This window comes from Balaenoptera borealis (genome assembly GCF_965194805.1).
Source record: "Balaenoptera borealis genome assembly, chromosome: 12".
Classification (NCBI taxonomy): Eukaryota; Metazoa; Chordata; class Mammalia; order Artiodactyla; family Balaenopteridae; genus Balaenoptera; species Balaenoptera borealis.
The window spans coordinates 99,675,762-99,696,122 of record NC_138869.1 but is presented as its reverse complement, the minus strand read 5'-3'; the positions used below and the strand labels follow the sequence as shown (position 1 = coordinate 99,696,122).

General features: G+C 43.1%; 1 protein-coding gene across 3 annotated transcripts in view; it reads left to right on the top strand.

Moving 5' to 3' along the window:
- The window catches only part of PHACTR1 (phosphatase and actin regulator 1), a 541,936-nt gene that overhangs the window by 223,689 nt on the left and 297,886 nt on the right, over positions 1-20,361 (top strand). The window contains exon 1 of one of the 3 annotated variants that reach the window (XM_082344502.1): positions 3,032-11,097. The exons of the other annotated variants lie outside the window; for them this stretch is intronic. The gene's annotated coding sequence lies outside the window, so the exon portion shown is untranslated. Of the gene's footprint in view, positions 1-3,031; positions 11,098-20,361 lie in introns of those variants that run through there. 3 annotated transcript variants of the gene reach the window in all.

Sequence of the window (20,361 nt, the reverse complement as noted above, 5' to 3'; positions counted from 1 at the left end):
TTGCCAAACTGCATGTGGAATTAATTGGAGACAATTGCAATGTTCTCACTACATTGCACCACTTCCTTTCATTAATTAAGAAACATTACCCTCTGTTCTACAGATGACAAAACGGACAGCTCTTCTTTTATTACCAGACAGTAGCCACAGAAAGAAAAGCAGAAATCACAGTGTGTCTGGGCACTAAGGTAGTGATAGAGAGCAGAAATCCCAGTGTAGTGGGTACAGGGAGAGAGGCTGATCCCAACTTCTGGGCTCTTACGTACACTCAATTCTAAGCGTCTAGTTCAATCTGCCCAATTACAGTTTTACCTCTCTATTTGTTTGATGACAAAAGCCAGCTGCCTGGGAATGGAAAACATATTAAAGAGGATTAAACAGCAATGGAGTTAATTAAGAAAATCACCTCACCATTCACAATGACATATCTATAGTTAATTTTTTAATTAAAAAATAAATTGCAAATAAAATTAATAAAACAACGTCTATAAACATAAACTTTTTAAAAAAACATAAACTGAAAATAACTCCCTTTTTTGAATTTACTAAAAGTGTTGGGGGTTTGTGTATGTACGTGTGTGTGTAGCTGTGTGCTTCAACAAACCATATCTGTCCCCTTAAAATAATAGTGCCATCAGATTACTTTAAGGGAAACAGCAGTTCCACGAGCATTTATTAAACATACACTTTGTAAGCCAGATAAAGTAGAAAGGACAAAGGAAAATTCTGGGAGTGGAGATCAAAGGGATATTGAAGACTTCCTGGTGACCTTTGGGTTGAGATTTTTTTCTAGTTCCTCAGTTATTCCCACACTCGCTCTGGTTTCAGGACCTTCACACAAGCAATTGACCCTGCCTACATCACTCTCCCTTTCTGCCCACCTTCCATCTGGCTAACTCCCACTTCTCCTTCAGTCCCCATATAAAGCCACTTCCTCCAGGAAGCCCTCCTTCACCATTCCTCCAGACTAAGTCCTATTACTAAGCACAACTCTCTGTTTCCCCTCCAGTAGCTCTTAGCACTCTTTATCATTGTTGCATGTTTAATTATCTGCCCTTGAGCAAAACTATAAGCTTCAAAACAGCAGAGACTATGGAAAAAAACACATGGAAAAACAAAAATGTTTATTTTTGAATGAGTGATGTATTGAATTAATGACTTGGGGGAAAATCAAAATCAAAAGTAGTGAGACTGTTCATGTTTGTATGTCCAGAGCCTGGCAGAGAGAAAGCTGTTAATAGCTATTTGTTGAATGATCGAATGAACATACAAATGAGTTAGTGAATGAACAATGAAACTCTAATGCTGTTTCCAATCTTTTTGAACCTTAATTTTCTCCTCTGTTGGCTCATTGTAGGTACTTGATGAGCCCTTCCACATCACTGAAGGAAAAGCTGAGTTGAGTGGTCCAACAGACGTAGATAGATGGTTCTGCATCCTTAGTCAAAACAGACTTCCTGCTCCAGAATATTTGGTGTTTCCTAGGTAATGATGACTAAGACAGTCAAAAACACTGAGGGCAAAGCGATGGCTGATTGTGGGTGAGCAGGATGAAGGAGCTAAGACTGATTGGATTTTTTTAAAACAATTCCTCATGATTGTGACATTAGCATGAAGGCTGAGAAATGCAGTTGTACAGATTATGGGTTGAAGGGAACATGTCTAAATAGAAGAAAGTGTGATTAAAGGAAAAGGGGGTATATTCTCGCCAGCTCTAAGACCTTAGAAACAAAACCCGTCGTAATGATTAGAATAGAGTTAGTGGTGGTGATGAGGGTAATGACAAACAGTCTCTAAGATATGTGTCTGCTCGGTGCCAGTCATGATACTAAGAACTTAACATGAACCACCTCATTTACCCTGACAATAATCTGATGACCTAGGCATTATTATTATTATTTTATTTTTATGCCTGCGTCGGGTCTTAGCCGTGGCATGCAGGATCTTTTGTTGCAGTGCACAGGCTCTGCATTGTGGCGTGTGGGTTTTATCTCTCTAGTTGAGGCGCATGGGCTCAGTAGTTGTGGCGCACAGGCTTCGCTGCCCCTAGGCATGTGGGATCTTAGTTCCCCGACCAGGGATCGACCCCTCATCCCCTGCACTGGAAAGTGGATTCTTTACCACTGGACCACCAGGGAAGTCCATAGGCATTATTTTTATCACCTTTTTAGACATGTGGACTTGTTAAGGGTCACAAGCTGAAGTAGTAGGGTCAATTTAAACCCTGGCTCTCCCCAGTTCCCAGGTCTGATCCTTGAACCCTATGTTACGTTGCTCTAGGAGAGTGTAACGGAGGCCATGATTCTCTTCCAATTATGGTTGTTTTTTGGGGTTTTTTTTTTTTTTTGGTTTTTTTGGCTGCACCACGTGGCATGTGGGATCCTAGCTCCCCGACCAGGGATCGAACCCGCACTCCCTGCAGTGGAAGCGCGGAGTCTTAATCGCTGTACTGCTGGGGATGTTCCCCAGTTGGGTTTTGTTGTGTGTTATCATCTACATTCTATCAACATGGATCGAGAGTTCAGGAAGGGCTCAGATGTGTGATTTTTGGCTCCGGTCTCTCTTGAGGTTGCTGTCAGTCAGTGATGTGGGGTTGGGGGAGAGGGTGGGGCTTCTGGAAATTCTCTCCATGGTCTCTGCACATGGGCCAGGTTGGGCTTCCTCATAGCATGGTGACCCCAATGCAGTCACCTGCTTACGTGCCAGCTGAAGGCTTCAAGAGCAAGTATTCCAGCTAATAAGGTGGAAGCTGCATTGCCTTTTATGACCTAGCCTCTGTGGTCCCACAGAAAGGCTCCTACTGCACAGGCTACAAGCACGATCCAAGCACCCCTCCCCTCCCCCAGATTCAGAGGGAGAGGAATTCGATCCCACCACTTGACAGGGGAGTGGCGAGATTCTAGACCAGTATGTGGGATGGGAGATATAGTTGTGTCCATCTGTGGAAAATATAATCTGCAGCATGGAGATCTGGGGCCGGGGTTGGGGGGCAGGGGTGTAAGAGGGAAGACACACACACGTGGTCTTTACCCTTCGCTGGAGGTTTCATTTAACTTCCACCAAAGAACTTTACAGAAGGAACACGGCAGTCTCTTTACACTTTAGACATGAAGAATGGAGGCTCTACCCACCTGGCTGGTTCATTCTGCACCTGCTCTCCACCAGGCCACCTGATATATGCATTACAGATGTCACCCCAGACTTCCCCCCAGTTTATTATCATTAGCATCTCATACGGGAAGAACAGAGGCTAATTAATTTGCCTCCAGTGAGCAGGGGGCAGGCCTAGAGTTCAATCCCAGAGCTCTCTCCACCGCATTCTCCGCCTTTCAAAACCTCACTCGCCCCATTTTTAAGGCCACTGTGTGTCCCCTCTCCCCTCTTGTGTCTTTCTTGGGTCTTAGTCCTTTTTGGACACAGGTCATCACATAAATTCCACACGGTGCCTTGGAGAGAATTAAAGGGTATTTATCTTGTAGAAAGAAAAGGAAACTGCCTACCCCTCTGGGAAACTGCTTTTTTCTCTTGTTCTCACAAAGTAGAGCTGTCACATGGACACTATGCTGAGCTGGCCAAAAAGCAATTTGAAAGATGGCTTCTGAGATTGGCAGTCGCCTTGACTTGGCAGGGAGTGAGGTATTAACTGCTCTTTTATAGATTATGCCTGAGGCCTGAGATCTTCTTCCTGTCAGGCTCTGTCTTCCTTCTGGGAAGCTCTGTGTGAAGCAGCCCCCTTAGCTGTGAACAAGAATCTTTTGACATGCTACCTCTCTTATTTATGGTATTGCAGGTCTTCCGAGAGAACAGAAACAGGCTGGTCTAAGTTTAGCAACCTGGTGAGCTTAATGTGACTTTGGCAAGAAGATCTCAATACAAAGAGTCTTAGTTAGTTGGCCAAGAATAGCAAGGGACAAAATAAGCTCGTTTAAAAAATAATAAATGGAAAGAGAGAGAAAACGAGAAGAGGTGGGGGAGGAAAGAAGAAAATAAAGAAGGAAGAAGGGAGGGATGGACGGAAGGAAGGAAGGAAGGAAGGAAGGAAGGAAGGAAAGAGGGAGGGAGGGAGGGAAGGAAGGAGGGAGGGAAGGAAGGAAGACAGAGGTCATGGAAGTCGATAAATTCACCATCTTAATATGTGCCAACAGCAAACTGAGTAGAAAGAAGGTGTGGTGAGATAGCAGAAGAGGGGTTCACACAGGCACTGTCATCATTTGAGCCCCCTAATGGCATCTCCAATGCTTTATTATTATCATGTAATATCTAATAATATGTAATACTAAGAGTAAACATTGTCCATCAGTTAACACTGTCACTGTGTCAGAGTGATTATAGACATGATCTCGTGTAACACCCACAGTAACCCACAATATTGCCATCCCTTTTTACAGATGAGGAAACTGAGGCCCACAGGGCAAGTACTTTGCTCAGCAGTTAGCCCCGCTCTGGGCAACGTATTGTAAATCCGCCAGGTGATGACCAAGGGCTGGTCCCTGAGGGCACAGAGAGCATGTCCAGGCTTGAGTCAAAGAGAGAGTTAAATTTTCTCAACTTAGCCGCTCTTCTAGCCTCTCCCCCCGACCCCCAACCGCCAGACCTTCCAGGGCAACCCCTCCTCCAAGCCTGAGGCTGTCCCAGGCTCCAGAGTCTCCAGAAACCGCCTCAGTAAGAGGTTTTCTGTTGACACTAAGGCCATTATGCTGTGTCTGTGGGTGGAAATACGTATTTATTATTCGAAGCATTAAGTGTGTTTTCCCTTCATTTCATTTAAACGAGAATTTATTAATCCCTGAGTACATGCCGTTTATTTAGTGGTGTTGTGGAAACAAAGTGGAGAAAGCAATTAATAAATTTGAGCAACTGACAACCTAGCAGGAAAACAACTTGTACCTCAAGCCAGAAGCCAGTGAGCACGGTCCCTGGGCACCCATGGGCAAGCCATTCTCTGGTCCCTACACTTTTTTAAAAATAGATTTTATTTTTTAGAGCAGTTTTGGCTCACAGCAAAATTGAACAGAAAGTACAGAGCGTTCCCATATACCCTACCCCCCACCCATGCACTGGCCTCCCCCGCTGTCAGCATCAGGCACCAGAGTGCTACATGTGTTACAACTGAAGCATGTACACTGACACATTACTACAAGGGCGACCCTGACACATCTCTATCACCCAAAGTCCTTAGGTTACATAAGGTTTCATCCTTGGTGCCGTCCATTCAATGAGTTGGGACAAATGTACAATGACATACATTATCGTATCATATAGAGTAGCTTCATTGCCCTAAAAATCTCTCTGTGCTCCACTTATCCCTCCCATCCTCCCAACTCCTGGCAACCACTGATCTTTTTACTGTCAACATTGTTTTGCCTTTCCCAGAATGTCATATACTTGGAATCGTGCCTCATGGAGCCTTTTCAGATTGACTTCTTTCACTTAGTAATGGACGCTTAAGGTTCCTCTGTGTCTTTTCATGGCTTCATAGCTCATTCTTTTTAACGTGAATAATATTCCACTGCCTGGGTGCACCACAGTTTATTCATTCACCTGCTGAAGGACATTTTGGTTGCTTTCAAGTTTTGACAATTACGAATAAAGTTACTCTAAACATCTGTGTGCAGGTTTTTGAGTGGATATAAGTTTTCAGTCCGTTTGGGCAAATGCCAAGGAGTGCAATTGCTGGATTGCAAGGCAAGCGTATGTTTAGTTTTGAAAGAAGCCACCAAACTGTCTTCCGAAGTGACTGTGCCATTTCGCATTCCCACCAGCAATGAGTGAGCGTTCCTGTTGCTCCACATCCTCATCAGCATTTGGTGTTGATCCCCCTGCTTTTTAAAGCACGACTAAACGGAATTATGTGGAAATAACTCAAGAGCCAGATATAAACCCCAAAATGACTCTGAGCAACGAAACTAAATGTCACATCCTGTGATATCGATGGGGCAGCGTTTCTCATGCCCTTACTCAAAGCCACCATGCTCTTATTCTGCACAAAATATTATTAAGTTAGGTTTTCTGTTTTCTCAGCCCACTAAGAATTAGAAGCATTGAAGAGATGGAGAGACTAAAACTGTAAAACAAGACACATGCAATAGCCTGTTGACAAATGAGTTAACAATCAAGTATGCAATCTTGCGTTCTTTAGAAGCATACCTGCATATCTACTTGTCATAACCAGTGTTTCTAAGAATGACCTTAAAACACCTGTTGAAAGAATGAAATGGCATTCAAGATACCACAGCTATTAAAAATCGAGGCTAAGTTCCTACCTTGTAGATTTGTTGTTGGAATTAAATGAAATTTATGTAAAATGCTTAACACAGTGTCTGGTACACAGTAGTACAAATAAATATTGGCTGCTATGTAATGATGGTGAGGATGTACCATGTGGTTAGACAATTAGAAGAAGGAGAAATGGGAAGAAAAGAGTATTGGAATTCCTTAGGCATTTATTGAGATCCTGTTATGTCCCAAGGTGAATTCAAAAGTAAGTGGTATGTGGTTCCCCTTCTTGAGGAAATCTTTGTCTAGCATAGCATATAATTATAATAGAATGTGCTAAATGTTATAACACATCTATTTATAAAAGTGCCATGATAACACAGATGAGTTGGCTGTTAATTTTGCAAGATCAAGGAAAGCTACAGTAAATATTGGAGCTAGGCTGGATGGATTTTGCTGTTTGGTGAGGGGTAGGCATTTTAAGGAAGGACATTCCAGGCAGAAGGAACAGACTTTAAACAAAGTCATGGAGTCACGGAAATCATGGCACAGTCAAGAATGTAGACCCGGGTAAAATCAAAGAATGGTTAGCCAGGAGATGGGCCAGAAAGTTCCCAGAAGGCCAATTGATGATTGCCTTATATCATGACAAGGAGTATGGATTTTATTTGAAAGTTAGCAGGTTGCTATTAAAGGCTTTAAGCTGAGAAGCTCCAAGATTTTTTTTTTTAATACTTATTTTGGCTGTGCCAGGTCTTACTTGCGGCACGCAGGATCTTCGTTGCAGCATGCAGACTTCTTAGTTTCGGCATGCATGCTGGATCTAGTTACCTGAACAGGGATCGACCCCGGGCCCTCCTGCATTGGCAGCGTGGAGTCTTACCCACTGGACCACCAGGGAAGTCCTGAGAAGCTCCATGATTAATGTCTGCTTTCAGTGCATGTTCACGCTGAAGGCAGGATAGAATATGAACTTGAATGGGTGGAGAGTGGAGGCAGGGAGACCAGGCACGAGTTCTTGGGTTCATCTAGATTATCGCAGAGGTCCTCGGACTTGAAAAAAGGTGAGGGGCTGAGAGAAGAGGACAGAGAGAGGGGGTACATAGAAAGGACAGTCAGCATGACTCTGAGGTCCCTAACTTGGGCGATTGGGACAACTCAAGGAAGGAACTTTTTATAAACCTGAAGTTTATTTTTTTAATCTTCACGATCCTCTGGTGGCACGAAAGAAGCTGAATCTTTAATACTATTTCAATTCCAACCTTATTTGATATTTTCTTGCTCCACCCAAGAGAACACCACTTGAATTATGCCATAAAGCTAGAACCAAATGAATGCAATTCATTTTTCTAAAAGTTCCAAGTAGAGATAGACAAATGTGTACTCACAGAACAAATTTCAAGCCAAAATGACCGAATATAGCGTGAAGCTGGGCCATCTAATGTGGTAGCCACTGGCCCCTTGTGGCCATTGAACACTTGAGATGTAGCTACTCTTAAGTGAGATGTGATGTGAGTGTAAAACACATACAATTCATATCAGATTTCAGAGATTTAGTGTGAAGAAAAGAATATAAAATATTCTGTTAATAATTTTATGTTATTACACGTTGAAACAATATTTTTTAAAGATTTTTAAAATTTTAATTAATTAATTAATATATTTTTGGCTGCGTTGGGTCTTCGTTGCTGCACGCGGGCTTTCTCTAGTTGCGGCGAGCGGGGGCTACTCTTCGTTGCAGTGCGCGGGCTTCTCATTGCGGTGGCTTCTCTTGTTGCGGAGCACGGGCTGTAGGTGCGCGGGCTTCAGTAGTTGTGGCACATGGGGTCAGTAGTTGTGGCTTGTGGGCTCTAGAGCACAGCCTCAGTAGTTGTGGCGCACGTGCTTATTTGCTCTGCGGCATGTGGGATCTTCCTGGACCAGGGCTCGAACCCGTGTCCCCTGCATTGGCAGGCAGATTCTTAACCACTGCGCCACCAGGGAAGTCTGAAACAATATTTTGAATATACTGGATTTGAGGTAGGAGGTAGATGGGCCCCTGGGCTGGACAGCTGGTGTTTGTCAAGCAGATATATTACCAAAATTAATTTCACCAGTTTTTTTTTTCTTTTTTAACGCAACAGCTAGAAAATTTTAAATTACATACGTGGTTCATACTGTATTTCTGTTGGACAACACTGGTCTAGGAAGTTTGATTTTTGCAGTGTCAGTATTGAAGGACTATATGCAGACCAAAGGTATATTTTGCGTTATTGCTTTTCTTCCCATTACTAGTATGGGTCTCACTGTTGTGGTCCGAACGTGGGTTGGAAAAGAATTTCCAGACTCTAGGCAGAATGTAAAGAAGATAGAATTTATTAGAGGGAAGGGTCCCTGTCAGAACAGCAGGCCGACTTCTTAGTAGTCTGGGAGAGTCGAGCCTGAACATGTGCTATTGATCAGTTTTTATAGCCAGAGAACAAAGGAATGGTCCGAGGTGAAAATTTCGTTTACTGATTGGTGGAGGCACATATACCTTCCTTCTATAGGGTGGGAGTGGGACAGGGCAGATGCCTTTCCTTATTTGGGACAGGTCCCGTCACCCAGGTGGGCTCAGGAATTTTGTAACCATCATAACATGGTGGGGAGTCCGGTAGGGGGTGTGACGCTGACACTTTTTCAGGCAGGGTTGTCCTTTGTCCTTGGAACACCACACTCACCACCTGATGTTTTCTAATATTTTACTATATAGCCTTATTCTCATTAAGAAAGAAGTAGTTACCACAGCAACTGCCACAATACATTGTATTTACCACACCTGGAGAGAGAGGTATAAACAGATATCAATCTGTCATTCAGGTTTACACATTCATGTGTTTTTGTTTTTGTTTTTTCCTGTGTATCTGGTCTTCCTTTGTAAAACAGAGCTCTGAGAGTAGGAAACTTGACTTCTAATTCTCACCTATATTACTGGCTTTCTTTGGGTCTGGACAAAGAGAATAATAATTATTCCATGCCCACTTCAGAGGGATATGTGGATAGATAGTTACAAAGTATTTTGCAAGCTATTCTTTGGGCACAGTATCAGTCTAATGTCACACAGTTTAATATAGCAATGGTATCTACTGTTAGTACACTGGTGGAGTCTGGCAGGAAAGACAAGGTAATTTCCTTGGGTGGATGTGAGTGAGGAAATGCAGAAGGAAGAAAAGAGATCAGACCAGGAAAAACCAAAAGAAGGTGACCAATGTTAGCATTTGTTTCCCTAGACTTGAACAGTCCTTTTGGAGTATATCCCATATTCAGCAATGTCTCCACTGTCTGGGAGGAGACTGGGAGCCCAGATCCTCCAAGGCATACAGTTCATCTGTCTTTGACATGGAAAGAGCAAGCAGGTTGGAGTTTTTTAGTGTTGATTATTTCATGATGCTTTCAATGTTATGCTCATTTATGCCACCTAAATTTCTCAAAGATCTCATTCGTGGGTCAATTCTGTTTTGACATACTTGCTCCTCAATATATATCATCTGAACAGAGATGACAGATGCTAAGAAGGGGAAAATGGGACTGAAATAATTTTTTTAGTTTCACCCAAGACAAGTGCTGTCTCCAAAATATCCATCTAGATTGGCCTTAAGGATTTCCACATTGTTGATAGTAGAGAATGGGGTTTGGCCATTAAGTGGTGTTTGCATAGCAAGCGTGCAATTTTCAGTTGGATGTTATGCTTATTTGAGGTGGCTGGAGGAGGGTTTAGGAAGATCAGGGTCAGGGCAGGGGGTTGGCTAAAGACCTCTCAACCCAATCTACCCCTTTGACATTTCACAGAACTTAGATACTGTGGCTAAAGTAATAAACATTCTAGGTTTCGGATTTCATCTGCACAGGTGCTATAAATCTACTTGAGGCTTTTCAACTGATGATGCACTCTGTCATTTGCAAATCCACTCACTGATTTACCTAAATCTACAGACAGCCGTCCTAAACGAAAATCAAGGAAACTGCTACAGTTACATCTTGAGATGTTACATCTTGAGAAATCCCTGCTAACTCAGCATTGGCATTTAGGAAGTCCTCTGCCGGAGAAAAATCAAACCAAAGGGAAATAAAAATACACTGCAAAAATGCAGCAGCTCCACTAAAATTTCTTCTCTTTTTAAACATTTTTTTTTGATGTGGACCATTTTTAAAGTCTTTATTTAATTTGTTACAATATTGCTTCTGGTTTTTTTATGGGTTTTTTTTGGTTTTTTGGCTGCCGGGCATGTGGGATCTTAGCTCCCCGACCAGGGATCGAACCGACAGCCCCTGCATTGGAAGGCAAAGTCTTAACCACTGGACTGCCAGGGAAAGTCCCTCCACTGAAGTTTCAAGAAAGATTAATTTTCATTGTTTGGTGTTTTGAGTGCCTCTCCTTCCACGCCGAGGAAATGGGGGAGGGGAGATAGATGGGGGAGGGGAGTGTGGTTTTCTGATCAGAACTCAAATAGCACAGTTTGAATTATATAATGGAGCTGCTGTGAGTCAGGTGACAGGCTCACTGAGTAATTCCCTGCAGAAGGAGACAAACTGCATGTTAAAAAGCTCAACAAATACTCAAAAAAAAAAAAAAAAAAAAAAAAAAAGCCCAGGCCGTGAGTTCCAGACTTGCAAGCTGCAGTTTCCTCTGAATTCTCTCCGGGCTGAAACAGCTGGGCGGGCTGGCTGAGTCCCAGGACTCATAGAGGCTGCGGAGAGGCAAAGCCGAGTGCAGGTCGGGGGTCTGGCCTGGGTTCCCGGGTTACTTTCTGTTTCATTTAGACATGTGCCCTGTTTCTGAAACTGGTGGCTTCCAATGTCAAGGAAAACGCAGGACTCCTTGGAGGCTCCAGCCAGGCTTTTAAGAACCGGGGCTTTGTAAAGGTAAGAAGCTATCCGCGTCCTGCCGCCTGGGGGTTGCCGCCTTGGAGGGGTCTGGGTGCGAGCAGGGGACGCCAGGAGTCTGCCAACTTGTTCTGGGATCTGAACGAGGCTGGAGAAACCTTCTGCGGAGGGGTTTTAAGGTTAGGAAAGGGATAAGATGGACCCTTCCCGCCTGGATGGGTGACCCCCCCCAGTCCTTGGTGACTTGAATTGACCCCCAACTCCTGTCTGCGCTCTTCCCTTCCCCAGTTCCATCCCACGAGGGAGTTGCTCTCCTGTCGGGGAATTGGCATGGGCTGGCCCGGGGCTGGGAGGGAAGGAGAAGGGGCACCCGGCACGGAGAGGCTGTCTGAGCGTGTGTAGCATGTGTATTTCAGAGCCTGACACTTGAGATTTGTTGCTCAGGCTGAGAAAGCGTCGTTTTTGGGGAGCCAGCGAGCAGAGGCAGGGGAGGGTGCCTGTGTGAGCAGAGAGCTTTGGGAAACCTGTGAGGTAGGCATTTGAGGCTTAAAGCATTGCACTGCTGTTTGTGTGCTTGTCAGTTGGATTTTATATTGGTTTTGTATTTTGTTCAGTTTGGGGACTTTTCCCTTTTTGGAGCTGCCACTATCAATTGATTTGGTTTTTCAGTCCTCGGACTTGCTTCACTGGATGTCTTGAAGCCCACTGGTGCCCTTGTAGCTGTCTGGAAGTCAGAGATCGATTAGGAAACTGGTGCTATTTTTTTCAGATCAGGGAGATTCACTTGCAAATCTCACTGCCCTGGAGACTTGCTGGGAGTCCTGAACGCCTGCGGAGGCTGCCAGCGCTTAGGAACCTAGGGAAGTTACTGACTTAAAGAGACAGGAGAGGGAAAATTGAATGGGCAATTGTTAATTCCCGGAAGGTGGGTGCAGGGAGAAGTTGTCAAGGATCAAAAAGAAAGATGACTGGGAAAATGAAAGGATAAGTAAAGGAATGGGTTTGGTGGGATCCCAGCTGGGGCTGTGGCATTTTGAGGTTTGCAGCATGGGGATAAAAATCAATAAGCAAACTGATAACAGCTCACTTGGCATGAATAAGATTCTTTTTTTTTTTTTTTCCACTGGGTCCTAGAGAACCTGAGAAATAGGCAGGCCGTGAGTTTGGAAGAGTTCTTTTTTTTTTTTTTAACCTCTTTATTGGAGTATAACTGCTTTACAATGGTGTTTTAGTTTCTGCTGTATAACAAGGTGAATCAGCTGTACATATACATATATCCCCATATGTCCTCCCTCTTGCGTCTCCCTCCCACCCTCCCTATCCCACCCCTCTAGGTGGTCACAAAGCACCAAGCTGATCTCCCTGTGCTATGCAGCTGCTTCCCACTAGCTGTCTATTTTACATTTGGTAGTATATATAAGTCCATGCCACTCTCTCACTTCATCCCAGCTTACCCTTCCCCCTCCCCATGTCCTCAAGTCCATTCTCTACATCTGCATCTTTATTCCTGTCCTGCCCCTAGGTTCTTCAGAACGTTTTTTTTTTTTTTAGATTCCATATATATGTGTTAGCATGCGGTATTTGTTTTTCTCTTTCTGACTTACTTCACTCTGTATGACAGAGTCTAGGCTGGAGAGGATGTGGAGAAAAGGGAACCCTCTTACACTGTTGGTGGGAATGTAAATTGATACAGTCACTATGGAGAACAGTATGGAGGTTCCTTAAAAAACTAAAAATAAAACTTCCATATGACCCAGCAGTCTCACTACTGGGCATATACCCTGAGAAAACCATAATTCAAAAAGAGTCATGTACCACAATGTTCATTGCAGCTCTATTTACAATAGCAACCTAAGTGTCCATCGACAGACGAATGGATAAAGAAGATGTGGCACATATATACAATGGAATATTACTCAGCCATAAAAGGAAACGAAATTCAGTTATTTGTAATGAGGTGGATGGAAGAGTTCATTTCTAATTGCTATTCTTCTTGACCACAGAAGGTGCTCTAAACAAAATATGGGGATGTTAGAACCAGAGGGAAAATGTGCTTAGAATGATGCCTACAAAGATGTTTTCAAGTTTCTGCTGCCCTTCCCTTCCCTTCTTTCCCATCCTACTCCCAGTTTTGGGCAAATTATGTGATTTGAATGTGTCTAATATAAACAACTCCTTAGACTGATACAGTTATCACTGCGAGAGGATATTTGGGTACTAGAATAAAAATGATCTTGAGTCAGTGGTTCTTAAATCTTTTAGATCATGGACCATATTTGGGAATTGAAAAAACTTAGCTGACGGTGAATTTCTAGAGTCCTCTCTCTACTGTGGCCCTGACACCCCCATCTTCTGATGCTCAACAAACAAAACTGAACAATGACAGCAAAGCCAAAAGGCATAGAATAACAAGGTTTCTAATTAAAGCCCACTTTTGAAATATCGATAGCATAAAATTATAAATATTCATAATATAAGAAAACAGTTTATGGAGCCCCTTTTGCAAGCCATGGTAGTCCCTCAAGAAAGCACCGCTTAAATAATTAATGTCAGCACAGTGAGTTCCTTTTATCCAGATTTCTATCTGTTGAAACTTGCTGGAAATCTGCGTTTCTGCACTTCAATAATATAATGAGGATGGAAATTCATAAGGGTAACCTCCAGACACCACAAGATCCATCAGTGCCTTCTAAATCACAGAAGAGTACACGATGCCCTGAACACTTTTAGTGTTGAGTGCACTTTCTTCCTCTCTAATTCTCTAAAATTTGGTAATCTGCTTAAATTGTGGTGCCCACATTTTTCACACCAAGACCCAGGACTTGTGGTCTCACGGAGGATTTTTACGTTACTTTCAGGGTGAGGGACAGTTTGGGAAATGCAGTTCAGATGCCAGGTCGCAGTTTAGATGTCCATTTTGGGGACAGTTCAATAGTTTATGAGACAACTGGTCAGAATGTATGAAATTGAGAAGCTCTTGAAAATCCAGTTCTCATAGAAATATAGACGCTTTGGTTAAGAGCATAAGTTTTTTGGTGTTCCGATTGACTTGGGTTCGAATTCCAATTCTGCCACCTATTCAGTGAGTGACATTGGGGAAGTTTCATGACATTTCTATGGCTCAGTTTCTTCCTCTGTAAAATTGGATAGCGATAGTACTTACCTCAGAGGTTGTATGGGGGTAAATAAAATACCGTGTGAATACAATAGCACCTAGTATGGTATCTGGCACTATTAGTGTCTAATAATCAGTATCTGCTGTTACTATTGTTATCACTTATGGTACCTTTTGATATGCCAGAGACAAAGCATATACTGTGCAACTTTATTTATTTATTTATTTATGACATCTTTATTGGAGTATAATTGCTTCACAATGTTGTGTTAGTTTCTGCTGTACAACCAAGTGAATCAGCTATATGTATACATATATCCCCATATCCTTTCCCTCTTGTGTCTCCCTCCCACCCTCCCTATCCCACCCCTCTAGGTGGACACAAAGCACCGAGCTGATCTCCCTGTGCTATGAGGCTGCTTCCCACTAGCTAGCTATTTTACATTTGGTAGTGTATGTAAGTCAGTGCTCCTCTCTCACTTATCCCCGCCTCCCCTTTGCTGTGCAACTTTAGATCAACATTCGTGATCCTCAAAATGTTCTGAAATTAAGTCATTAGCACGTCTATTCCTCTATATGAGGAGGCATCGTTATCCCCATGTTTTACACAGAAGAATCCATTGAAGTAGTTTAAGGCACACAGGACATCAGTGGCAGCATCAGATGGGGGATATTGGTCCCCAGAATCTGTGCCCGACCCCTGGATCACACCACTCCTGATGGTCCTGCTGGGGGTCCACATCAGGGGTGGTTTAACAAGGTCAAAGTAGCCCTTGTCTCTAGAAAGCCTCAGATAACCTTCCCAGGGAAGTACTGTAGTTTGGTGCTGAAGGCTTGGTTTTCCCTGCTTCAGCCCTGCTATTAGTTGTGGCTCTGACCTTTTCTCCTCCTGAACTTGCTGAGTGCAGAGTCCCTACTGGTGTCTCCTATTTGGCCAGCTCATGCCGATGGGTGGTAGTGACCATGAGTACCCAGTTCCAAGTGTCCACTGGGGACAATACAGAATCTGCTACACTTGTTCAAGCCCTTAAAGACTGTGTTTCTATTTTCTCTTTGCAGATTTCTAACATAGGGATTTAATGCCTCCCATAAAACAAACTCCCCATCACATACTCTAAAGTCCAAAGACAGTCATGTAATTAATCTAAAGGGTAAAGATGTCAAAAGACCTTTACTTTTGCATTCCATAGGTATTCAGCTTCCTGGAAAATTCAGAATACACTGGTACAAGGAAGGGGTTAAGAGAAGGGATTTCATAAAAGGTCTTCTAGGTATCTCCTGGGTTTCTCAAGGAAACTAACTGAATAAAAAATCCCACTTGGGATAGGTCATAAAATGGCAGAGTGAAGAATAACGTAGAGTGACTTCTTCTAAGAAACCTACCGCAAAGACAACACCAACGTCTAAAATTAAGAGAAACAGAAACAAATCCAATAGAATTACAGAAAAATAAGATTCTAGATTCAAAAATAACAAAGCAAATTTTGAAATGTAAAAACACCCCGAACTTGGAAATATTATAATGCTAAGGAAAAAGGAAAAAAAGAGTGGAACGTGAGAGAAACAGCGGAGAGAGTGGGAATGAAAGAATTGGTTGTGAGTTCAGTCCTGGGCAAATCACTCAGTTGAATCTGTTTCCTCATTTATAAAATGATGACAACAATTCCTACCCTACACCCAAGGCTACTGAGAGGAACAGATGAGATACTGTGTCAAAACTAGAGAGATGACAGACCCTTAGAACATTCCCCTCCACAATGCTGAGAACTTGAACTCCATCTGGCCCTATCAGGCAGGTGTCCATAACTATACAGTATTAAGGAAAATTGACCCAAAAGGAAAGAATGTGTGTGTTACTAAGAAACAGAATTTTCTTCTTAATAATGCAGAAGAAAATCACTTTGGATAATCCATAGCTAATGAATAACCAATTACTATTATACTAGGGCTTCCGTAACAAAATACCACTAGCTGGGGTGGCTTAAACAACAAAAATTAATTTTCTCACATCTCTGGAGGCTGGAAGTCCAAGATCAAGATGTTGGAAGAGTTGATGTCTGCTGAGGCCTCTCTTGAGGATGGCCACCTTCTTGCTGTGTCCTCACATGGCTTTTCCTCTGTGTGTGCACATCCATGTGTCTTTTCCTCTTCTTATAAGGACACCAGTCCTATTGGATTTGGACCCCACCCATATGACCTCATTTAACTTTGATTATCTCTTTCTAGGCTCTATCTCCAAATACAGTCACATTCTGAGGTACTGGGGGTTAGGGCTTCAACTTATGAATTTGGGGGAAACACAGTTCATCCTATAACAGCTATTAATTAAAAGGTATATTCTTATTCTAGGAATTTAGAAGGTTTATAAAAGAAAATGGCATCTGTCTAAAGGAAAATGATATCTCTGAATAACCATAGGGAGACCATGCCTTGGAAGGTAGCCTGGTAGACCTGGGCCAAGATTCAGGAGAAACTTGACTTTCAGGCATATTTCAACTAAGAGGGAAAGTGAGGACCTTGTGTTTTTCACTTCCACCTGGGTGTTCTGTCAAAGAACTAGCAGATTGTCCCTAGCAAGGTTGCATCTCTATGGTGAAAGCTGTTCTTGGAGGATGGATTTAACATTGTTTGGGATTAGATGCTCCTCTGAGGTCAGAAGGATTATGGCATTTCATGGGCTAGTTTCCCACTTCCTTTCAATATTCCGTCTCTTAAAGGAAGTCAAAAATTGATCCTACCACCCGGGTTCCTGCCATGCTCAGCGTGGTCATGCATACTTTCCACAGTTTCCTCAGTCAGTCCCCAACTTTCCCAGTTCCCATTCAGTAGGAACCATGATATTCAGTGATATGGTTACCTGAAATACACACACACACACGTACACACACGTGCACACACGCACCTTTATTTATTCCACGAACAGAATTTGTGAATAGAGAGGAAGATGATTTGTAAGTGATACGTACACATCACTTTCTTCCTAAATTTCAGATCTTTGATTTCAGAGAAAGGGATATGGGGCCCAGCTCGTGGCTGAGATGACCCCACAGATATGGGAAGTGAGGGGAGCTGATGCCTATTCTAAATTCACAGACGTGAAAAGGCATGAAGGAGAGAGTGTTGTCAGGGGAGGAGCAGGTGATTCGCAGGTGTACACGGATAAGGGTGGGCGTCCCCCCTGCCTTCCTCTCCCCCTCCCCACTCGCAGCTGCCCCTTTAGTTGGACCATTTGCATCCTCTGGTGGGGCACGTTGTAGCTTCCTGTTAGCAGTGTGGATGCTAGAGCCACACAGGGCACATGAGGACATCATGCAAGCAAGGCACGTACCTTGATTTTCCTTTTTAAACAACTGATGGTGGTGAAAAATTATACTGGGAGGAACAAAGAAGCACATATTTAGTAACTTGTAAAAACCCCATTGTGTCCTTTTTCCTTAAAAATAAGGTGTGCTTCCAATGCCCAAGAGGAAAGAATCAGTTCCCCAAGCATCATGGTCATACCTCCTGATACTTCCCGGTACAGTGTCAGCACAAACAAGAACTCACTCCATTACTAGTAGCTTTCCTCTTTCACCAGGATCCATTCCAGAGGCAGGGGAAGTAATGGGTTAGTGCACCAAATCAGTCTGCCCAACTTTCAGACTATTTGGATGCAATGTGCTCTCTAAGTGTCAAGTACTCTCATTTGGGTTATTAGAAAGGAACTGTTGAAAGGAACTATGATGTAATTCAGAATATATCAGTGCCTGTATTATTTAGCCCTGATTTTAAGGTTCATGACTTGCCAGAAAAAGGACCTAAAGGCTAAAAAGGATAAGGATGCAAACTCAGGAACAAACCATCAGATTTTAAGAAAACCAGTATTGGATCCCTTTGGCTTTCATGTAAATTAGTAACATAGATTAGGAACTCTTATTTAAGTTGGTTTGTTCATATGTAGACTTTCTCAAATAAAAATGTGTTTGGTAAAGCACAAAATAAAACATAACTACCTTGGAGTTTTTGTTGTTGCTGTTATTATATTTAATCAGTAAGCACTTACTATCTACTGCAGCTAAGGACAGGGTGTTATGCAAAGAGTTTTGCAAGGTAAGATGAATCAGATCTACCCACATCTATTTAGAGAAATAAAACATGTCCATACAAGTTTTAACAAAGTAGAGAAAATGACAACTTCACAAGAACAGAAACAAATGGTTATTGAGGTTGAAAAGAGGGAAATATTAATTCCAGCTAGAAAGGGTTTTAGAAGTGTTTCTAACAAGAGTCTTGAGGGCTGAATAGGTATATTTCAGCGTGAAGGGTGAGGAGGCAGAGGACATTTCCAAGAGAGGAGAGGGAGTAAGCGAGAAGCAAAATCGTAGAAGAAGGCACACCTGGATTGTATGTGAGGCCAGGAGGCCATGTCAGTTCTTTTGGAGGAGAGGGTGAACATTGGAAAGAACTTGAATATCAAGCAGAGAATGGCAGGGTTGGAGCTTGAAACTAGATGCAGGGCGGGGTGAATGGAGAGAGATGGTGAGTGCACCCCGCGGTTACATCGCTGTTGCGGTGGCGGGGAACATGACAGTGGTTAAGAGTAATGGTAATGATCATAAATAGATCTCACTTGTTGAGTGCCTAGTAGCTGCTGAGCATTTTCTTTAGATTATTGCCTTTAATCTGCATAGCAAACCTCAAGGCAGGTACAAATACAGTCAATCCTCATTATGCACAGATTCTGTATTTGCAAATCTGGCTTATTCGCCAAAATTTATTTGTGACCCCAAAATCAATACTCATGGTACTTTCGCAGTCATCCATGGACGTGTGCAGAGTTGCCCCACATGTACGTTCCCAGTGAAGTTGAAGAAGGTGATACTCTGCCTTTTCGTTTCAGCTCATACTGTAAACAAGTGTCATTTTTGTGGTCTGTTTAGTCTCATGCTTTTCACTTTTTTTTTTGGCTTCTTGTTGGTGATCTCTCTGTTTAAAATGGTCCCCACGTGTAGTGCTGAAGTGCTGTCTAGTGTCCCTCCATGCAAGAAGGCTGTAATGTGCTTTAGGGAGACAATATGTGTGTTAGATATGCCTTGTTCAGACATGTCATAGAGCTGTCGGCCATGAGTTCAAGGTTAATGGATCAACAATATATACTAAACAAGGTGTCTTTAAACAGAACCACATAAGACACAATAAATTGATCAGTTGATGAAAACATTGTGGCCAGAGGCTCCCAGGAACCTAACCCTATATTTCTCCTAGGAACAATGGTTCAGTGTTCACTAATTCCGTTTTCACAGTGACTTCATAGAACAAGGCTACTGTGAATATCAAGAAGACACTGGTTGGGCTTCCCTGGTGGCGCAGTGGTTAAGAATCCGCCTGCCAATGCAGGGGACACGGGTTTGAGCCCTGGTCCGGGAAGGTCCCACGTGCCACGGGGTAACTGGGCCCGTGCACCACAACTACTGAGCCTGTGCTCTAGAGCCTGCGAGCCACAACTACTGAAGCCCGTGTGCCTAGAGCCCGTGCTCTGCAACAAGAGAAGCCACCACAATGAGAAGCCCGCACACTGCAACGAAGAGTAGCCCCTGCTCCCTGCAACTAGAGAAAGCCCGCGTGCAGCAACGAAGACCCAACGCAGCCATAAATAAATAAATAGATAGATAAATAAATAAATAAATACATAAGTAAATAGATAGATAGATAGATAAATAAATAAGACAGTGGTAACCCCCTCTCCACAGAGATGTAAACTGGGGTCGGGAGGGAGGGATAAGGACCTTGCCTGAGGCCACACAACAGGCAGAAACCCAATCTGTCAGATTCGAATGTCATATTGTGATGATATACGTTTGTAATAACAAAGGCCTGGACCAGGTGTAACAATGAAGAATGGAGGGGAGGAGGTGAATTACAAATGGTTTAGGAAGTAGAATCAACAGGACTTGGCCACTGATTGCACATGGAGGGCAAAGAGGAGGAAGAGGTCTGAGAGGAGTCTGAAGTCAGGTGGAGGTGATAATCTATTGGAATCAGGAGAGCCTGAGGGTGGACGGTTGCAGGAAGGGTAAACAGCAGGTTCAACTGGGATAAAGGGCTGGGGCTCGAGAACAGAAATGCCGGTTTTAATTTTTGAGCACTCACTATACTCCAGGTATTGTTAAGTGGCTCTAGCTAAATGATCTTATTTAATCCTCACAAGA